At 36.9% G+C, this 8,286-nt stretch overlaps 1 non-coding gene across 1 annotated transcript; it reads left to right on the top strand.

The window, feature by feature from the left end:
* The first annotated feature begins 6,108 nt into the window (after window positions 1–6,108).
* On the top strand, window positions 6,109–6,215 carry LOC150058085 (U6 spliceosomal RNA). The gene has a single exon (XR_016536905.1). It is a non-coding gene; the product is annotated as a U6 spliceosomal RNA (small nuclear RNA).
* The last annotated feature ends 2,071 nt before the right edge of the window (window positions 6,216–8,286 follow it).

The raw sequence follows: 8,286 nt of genomic DNA, 5'->3' as shown, positions 1-8,286 counted from the left end.
ATGAATAGACTTTCTGTATATCAATCAACAATGAACAGACTGAGAAAGAAACTAAAAAAGCAATTATAATCATGGTAACCTCAGGGAATAGATTTAATCAGGTAACTAAAAAACCTTTATAGTAAGTGCTACAAAACCTTCACAAAAAGGAACTTGAAAAAGAATGAATGGATCAAGAAAATGTGGCATATACATACAATGGTATATTATTCAGTCATAAAGAAGAATGACATTATATTGATTGCCAGGAAATGGATGGAACTAGAGTAAGGGATGCTGAGTTCAGAAGACCAAAAGTTGCATGTTTTCTTTCATATGTAGATGCCATATCTAAGGTAAAATGATATATAAACATACCCAGGATCATATATACATATATCTAGAGAACATGTTTGTGGAATCTTTTGAGGGCACAGGGAGTGGAGAAAAGATGTTAGGGGGTGATCAGCCCCCAAATCCATTGCACTTGTGAAAGCAAAATGAAACCCACTGAAAGCAGTTGAATAACAGAAGGTAGTGGGTATATAGAGAAAGAGGACAGGGAATTAATCTGATTAAAACAGTGGATATGGATGTGTGCAGTATCGTAGTGAAACCCCTTTAAGGAATTAGCATACACGAAGAAATGAAAGGCAACAATGTAAAACAGGTCCTTTCTGGGGTGGGGTTGCTGCTGGGAGGCCAAACAAAGAGGGCGAAAAAGGTTGAATATAGCCAAAACATTTTGCATACATCTGTGGGAAGGGAACAGTGGAGCTTGTTCAGGTTGGTTTGAGCAATGGGGAATAATGGAGAGAGGCAGAGGAAGTGTCTCAAATATGTATATGCAGGATAAAACAAAATATCCTTATATAATTAATTGATGCTAATAAAAGTGTTTTTTTTTTTTTTTTAAATAAGAGAACTGCCTTCCTCTGGCCTCTTCTACAGCTGTGTGAATCTCCCCAGCTGCCCTTCTTGACATCTGATTAAAAACTTTGGGTCATAAGACAACCCACATTTCTGACCTATATGAAAATACCCTGACTCATCTGTTCCAAGATGGGGGAGGGAGGAAGTTACAACCTTTGATCTGAGAGGAGATGTCTGAAAGACAAAATTGAAGCCCCATCTTGCTATAATAGACCATGAGTTTTCAAGTTTTTAGAATCTAACATGTGCAACTGGAATGTCTTGGCAAATACTTATTGGGCACATAATTATCACAGGTAGGATGCTATACGCTAGGAACATGGTAGAAACCAAAACTCAACACACTTCCCATTCTAGTGGGTGAGACAGAAAGTCCACAGGGAAAGTCACACAGAGGGTAAGGTGTTCAAGTAGTTCAGCGAGAGGAACTCCCGACCCAGGGGTCCAGAATGAAGAGAATTCCTAGTGAAAATAACATCCAACTAGAAACAATATCCTCACCATCCTAAAAATACATGACCCTTGACCTTCCTTTGAGGGAGTTTTCCTAATGTAATATTTATATACATATATGTAATAATTTCCTTTTTTCAACTAGTATTGTTCAACTCTATATTAATCAATAATAATATTGAACTTTAGTATTATTCTAGGTAACATCTATGACCTTAGAAGTAGAAAAAGATGAATGAAATACGACTTCTCTAGGTTCCTTGAAGAAAGTCAATGTGTGAAGGACCACAGTGGACATAGCTAGGTACAAGAACTGTAGGGACACAAAGTTTGCCAAGGTGACTAGCCTCTAGCTTTGCCTCCTTACCCTGTGGCTTTTCTAGCTGCCTTCATTTATCCCATGGGTGTGAGAATGGTACTGGGGCTTGAATTCTGGGCCTAGGTGTTGTCCCTAAGCTTTTCAGCTCAAGGCTAGCACTCTACCCCTGAACTACAGCACCACTTCCAGTTTTCTAATGGTTAATTGGAGATAAGAGTCTCACCGTCTTTTAGTGCCCCTTTGAACCTCAATCCTCAGATCTCAGCCTCCCGAGTGGTTAAGATTACAGGCGTGAGCCACTGTGCCTGCTAACACCCAGTTGTTTTTGTTGTTGTTGTTTGAAATTACACATTTGAAGTCAGTTAGGGTGTCTGTGTCCTCAACAGTGCTTCAGGAGCAGAAAATGCTAGACCAATAAATGTATTATTCTTTTTACAAATAGCCTCTGTTACAAAACCTGTGCTGAAGTCTTTAATGATTTCTATAGCCATGTATTAGTGATGGAGTAACAATCACTTGGAATAAGCAACTGAATTTCACAGAAAAGACAATATATTTCATTAGATGAAGACAATATGGTCGTGAAGCTTTATTTCACTTTCCCTCCCTGTCCATAAAAACATTCCTAACTTATAGTGATAAAATGCCATGATTTAGAGACTTTCCTGTGATGTTTTCCTAATCTATGCTGAAAAATCCTCCATCTTCAGGAACATACAGATATTTTTGCTCAAAAACTGGGCCCAAAAGAATAAATTTCCCTTAATTTTATTTTATGTAGAAATTGAATTTCTTACTGCTTTACTTCCATTGGTTAAAACTGAGTTTAAATTTTGAAAAGAGAATAACCAAATTAGAAGAACTACTCTGTAAACTTCCATTAGATTTTGTGACTTCCCAAACAAAGTAATTTATTTGAAAGCCATGTGTTAAATAATTTAAAATTTAGATACTAAGGTAAAGTCATAAACCCAGTGGTAAATATTATTAAACTTTGTATTATATGACTTTAGAATTTCACTTTTAGCTTGAACTTCACATCACAAAATGTTCAACAGAGAAAGCTGCTTTAGAGAAGAATATGTTTTAAAATGAATTACACTGTCAAGTGCTCTGGAAATTTTTTTTTAAAGTATTACACTGGCAAGTGCTCTCTGTGGGAGCGCAGTCTGCTCACTCTTTACCGATTTGCTCTGTTCTGGTTTGATTGTTTTCATAGATTGGTGCCTCTGGCCTCTGTTTTAATCTGACTTAGCCTATTTCAAATAGACTTTGCAAACCTAAAGCCTATGGCAATACAAAGTGAAGAAAGTGAGGTGTTAGAAAAATTTTATTTATTTATTGCCTGAATGCTTAAAATCCAATTATTTTTCACTGAACTACTGGGCATGTTTGTAACAATACTAGCATGTATTTTAGATTATATTTTAAATACAAATTTGAAAAAGATAAATTGGAAGGCAGATTAATTATTCACTTTCCCCTCATTATTCATTAATTCTTAGTTGGAAATTGGAAACCTGTCATTTTTTTCTGACCAAGGAATGGGTGTCAGAACATTACATTTTACCTTGCATATGAAACTCAGAATTCAACTTTGTGTTCCTTAAACGGTTGCCTTATTTAGCTTTATTGCTTTCATAAAAGCAAACAGTTATTTGCAAATGGCGGCACTTCTAACCCTGGAAAAGAATTTTGCACAATAGTTTGTATATTTAGGATCATTTCTAAGATTTTTGCAGAATGCTGGCATTCCTCCATTGCTGTATTGTTCTTTGGTGTTGCCTTGCTCTTCAATTATTTCTATTTGTAACTCTCCAGTCCCCCATCAGTATGAAAAAAAAAAAGGCCAATTTAATTATGCTGGTTTATTTCCAGCATTTTATTTACTGAATTCATTATTTTAAAATTTCACCATTGGGGATGTGCTGTTCAAACCATTCTTTCCATTTCCCTAAACTGATTTTGCTGAATAAGATAGTAATTTGGGGGTAATTATTCATGCATGCGCCTCTGAGAAGTAGTGGAAATGCTCAAGTAGATTGTATTGTCCACTAAAAAGTCTAACTATCTGGTCTTTAGTGAGATGCTAAGGTCAAGATTGTTCGTTGGCCATACAGTTGCTCTAATTCATCATGATGCAAGGTTATCACTCTAGGAACCAAACCTTTACTGCTGGCAGACACTGAAATTATATTCAAGCCACTTAAGTTTTTGTATCCAAGTTGACTACTGTAATCTGCATCTTATTTATTAAGAAAAGTGTTAATCCCTCTGTTTTTTTAACTTTAGGAATTTATAACTTGGAGGGGGTCACAATGTTCAACAAGAAATGTACTCACTACCTTTTGTACGTAACTGTAACCCCTCTGTACATAAGCCTGACAATAAAATTAAATTTTAAAAAGTTATGACTTCACTTTTCCTTTAAAAGAAAAAGAATACTGAATCTGAGATGCATTCTAGTTCTAAAATTTAAGCACAGAGAGATCACAGGCATAAGATGTAATGATGGATTTTAGTTTTCCATCTCTATTCTCTTTACTAATGTTTCTACTCAGCATTTGACTTTTTCAAGACTTGTGATAGAAGGAAAGATAGCCCCAAAATCTTCCCTTTCATGCATCCATAGCCTTACAATGTGACTTCGTGGACATTTCTGTGTTTTTTTTTCTTTTTTGTTTGTTTATTTAAACAAACTTAAACTCAGGGCCTGTGCCCTGTACCTGAGCTCTTTTGCTCAACACTAGTGTTCTATCAATTTGAGCCATGGGGCCACTTCTTGTTTTCTAGTGGTTAATTGGAGATAAGAGCCTCCCGGACTTTCCTGCCCAGGCTGGCTTTGAACCATGATCCTCAGATCTCAGCCTCCAGAATAGCTAGGATTACAGGCAGGGGCCCTCAGCACCCAGCTCTTTGGATATTTCTAAAACGTGAACTCTATTTCTTTAGCTCTTGAATACCTTTGACGCTTATCTCTTGTAACATGAAAGACCTCTGACTGGTACAGAGTTCCTAAAATTTGTCATTTCCTGAATGATAGGGTAGCTAGGTTCAATATTTGTTCTTTTGCCTTCATTCCTGATACTGAACTTCTAGTTCCCTTGGCATTCCCTGGCTAATATAACCATCTTTTCTTTTAATGAAGTGACTCTTAATGTAGTCTTGAAGAGTTCCAGGAGGGCGACTGCTTAGAGTTCAAGAAAGACCAAGCAGGTCTCTGAGATGAGATGTAGTTATACACAAATTATACTGTTGGGGCCAAGATGAGCATTTCTAAGTCTCCTGTGTGCTGGCCAGAAAACCACCTAGTCTGGAGAAAGAGTCAGATGGTTTTTTTTTTCTTCTGTTTAGAACTATAAGAAGGAGAAACCAGAGACTAACCATAAACTAGAAATCTTCCACTCTTTCTGATCAATTGGTAGCCAGCTGAAAATGTCTGGAACCCACTAACCACTGCTTCCCCTTTTTATGACTACTTCCCTCAGTTCTTTTATGCCATATGTAAAGCAGCCTGAACTATGTGAAAGGCTGGAGAAGCAGTGGCTGTTGAAGAATCAATTAAATCCTCATCGATAGGTGAAAGAGAAAAGATCATTTCAAGAGTAGTTTGTGCAAGTATACAAAGCACTACACATAGGAGTGTGTATGCATCCATGCATGTGCATGCCTGTGTGCGTGTGTGTGTGTGTGTGTGTGTGTGTATGTGTCCTGAATAGCCTTCCTTTACCACTGGGTGCACATGTATCTGTGGATGTTAAACTTCCTCTTCCAGTATGATACTGTGAACTCCCTAGAGACAAGCTCTCTATTGATAATAATTTTGTGTTATTAACAATTTAACAACAACAAATTAATCCTTTAACAACTACCTGAGGATTGGGAAGAGTGAAGTGAAAAGACTAATTATGGAGAAGGGAGTGAACTACGTGCGTTTACCTATCTCTGGTGGATTTTACCTGAGATCAGGTTGGCTAGAACTTTGTTAGAAATCTCACATTTTCTGGCAAGATGAAGGAAGAAAGGAGTCTGATTAATCACAGTTCCTGGGAAGTAAGGGAAACATTAGTAACCTTACCAAGGAGAGAATATAAGGATGACGGGTCTTTCTGAAGGTTCTCCAAAAGATCAGCAAAATTAAAAAGTGCAAAACTAGAAACTATTTTTTTAAAAAATAGAGACTCTCTTTTCTTATAGAGCAAATACAAAGCATAATGACCCATACAAGGAAAGAGATGTTCAAGGGCTTGTGTCTCACACCTGTAATCTTAGCTACTCGAGAAGGCTGAGATCTGAGGCTGAAGGTGTAAAGCCAGAGCATAGATTCAAGAGATTCTTATCTTCAGTTAGTCAGCCAGAAGCTGGAAGTGGAGGTGTGGCTTAAGGGGTAGAGTGTCAGCCTTGAGTGAAAAAGCTAAGCAAGGGTGCGCGCTTCGGCAGCACATACACTAAAATTGGAACAATACAGAGAAGATTAGCATGGCCCCTGCGCAAGGATGACACGCAAATTTGTGAAGCGTTCCATATTTTTATCTGGTATAGGGTATATATGTGTATTTGGTTATTTGAAGTGGGAAAACAAGATGAGGGATGGGGGTGGGGGGAGGGAAATGGGGACCAAGACATGAGAAAGGGTATCAATGTTTGTGAAGTAATGCACCTTTTATCTGGTGAATATAATGTAACCCTTCTATGAATTACAATAAAAAATATATGAAAAAAAAAGCTAAGCAAGGGTTTGAGGCCCTGAGTTCAAGGTCTGGTACTGGCATGCACACACACACACACACACACACACACACACACACACACCTGAGCTTCAAAACTTTTAATGTTCAAAAGACATTAAGAAAAATTTTAAAACACATTCTAACTACACCTGAATATATGAAGATTACTGGCCACTCAACAGTACGGTGCGGGTGGCTCATGCCTGTAATCCTAACCACTCAGGAGATTTGATGATCAAGGTTCAAAACCATTTTTTTCTGGTCCTGGGACTTGAACTCAGGGCCTGGGCACAGACCCTGAGCCTTTTTGTACTCAAGCCTAGTGCTCTACCACCTGCGCCTAAACATCACTCTCATCTTTTTCTGAGTAGTTTATTGAAGACAAAAGTCTCATAGGCTCTGTATTAGTACACATTTAGGATTATCCTAGCAGAGGATCACAATAGCTCAAAAGCTATGTACATACAGCCATATAGGATGACGTTAAGCAAAATAAACTGTACGATATGGAAACAAGATGTTTATCTTTGTGATTGTTGTTATTCATGTATAATGTGAAGTTATTTTCTCTTTTTTCCCCTCTATGGTTTATCTCATGTTACTGCATCTGATTTTGTTACCTGGTATATTGTATATACATTTGTTTGTTTATTTGAAATAGGGAAGGGAAGGGAAAAACAAGATGATTGGGAGGGGGTGGGGAAGGGAAAGTGAGAGATAAAAATATGGGAAGGGGTATCAATGTCCAAGAAATAATGTACCCACTATCTGACAAATGTAACTGTAACCCCAACAAAAATACAATTTAAAAATGATTGCTAACTGTTAATTACTAGTTGTAACTGTTATCCCAACAATAAAATACAATAAAAAAAGATTACTAAAGAAAATTAAAAAAAAGAGTCTCACAAACTTTCCTGCATACGCCATCCTAAGATCTCCACCTCCTAAGAACTCTTGTAATTCTTTCTGTTTTTATCTCCAGCTAATTCTTTTTATGCTTATTTTTTATTAAAGAAATTATTAACATTGATTTTTACATCATATTTCAAATGATGTGTTTAACAAACAAGTATTCAAGAAGAGAATCTCTATATACAATCACTGGCACTTAAATTTTAGAACATAGTTAAAATTAGGCTGAGCTAATTCCACTACTTGGCATTTACCCAATCATCCAGAAACAAGGATATACTAAATCCACTAGCACAATGATGTTCATTGCAGCACTATTTACCCTAGCAAAGATATGGAACCAACCCAGATGCCCCTCAGTTGATGAATGGATCAACAAAATGTGGTATTTATACACAATGGAATTCTATGCTGCTGTCAGAAAGTACGACATCGCCCCATTTGTAAGGAAATAGGAAGACTTAGAAAAAATCATATTAAGTGAAGTAAGCCAGACTCAAAGGAACATAGGCTCAATAGTTTCCCTCATTTGTCATAATCAGTAGAAACCTTGGGTTCTCCTAGCAGAGATTTACAATACCTAGATACATAAGGCCATATAAGATGATGCTAAATGAAAGGACCTCCAGGATATAGAAACAAAGCCATGTAATGAGTGATTGTTGTCCTTAATTTACTATGTTATCTCTCATCTCTTTTGCTGTCCCTTGGCTATCTCATATTGTTACAGTATTTTACCTTGTTATCTGTTATACTGTATATATGCTTATTTGGTTATTTGGAATAGGATAGGAAAGGGGGAGAACAAGATGAGGGATGGGAGTGGGGGGAGGAAAATGGGGACCAAGACATGAGAAAGGGTATCAATGTTTGTGAAGTAATGCACCTTCTGTCTGGTGAATATAATGTAACTCTTTTATTAATTACAATAAAAATATATGAAAAAATTAGGCTGAA

Source organism: Megascapheus bottae, chromosome 10 (assembly GCF_031878675.1).
Source record: "Megascapheus bottae isolate mThoBot1 chromosome 10, mThoBot2.hap1, whole genome shotgun sequence".
NCBI classification, from domain to species: domain Eukaryota; kingdom Metazoa; phylum Chordata; class Mammalia; order Rodentia; family Geomyidae; genus Megascapheus; species Megascapheus bottae.
This window is presented reverse-complemented; position numbering and strand designations above follow the sequence as displayed.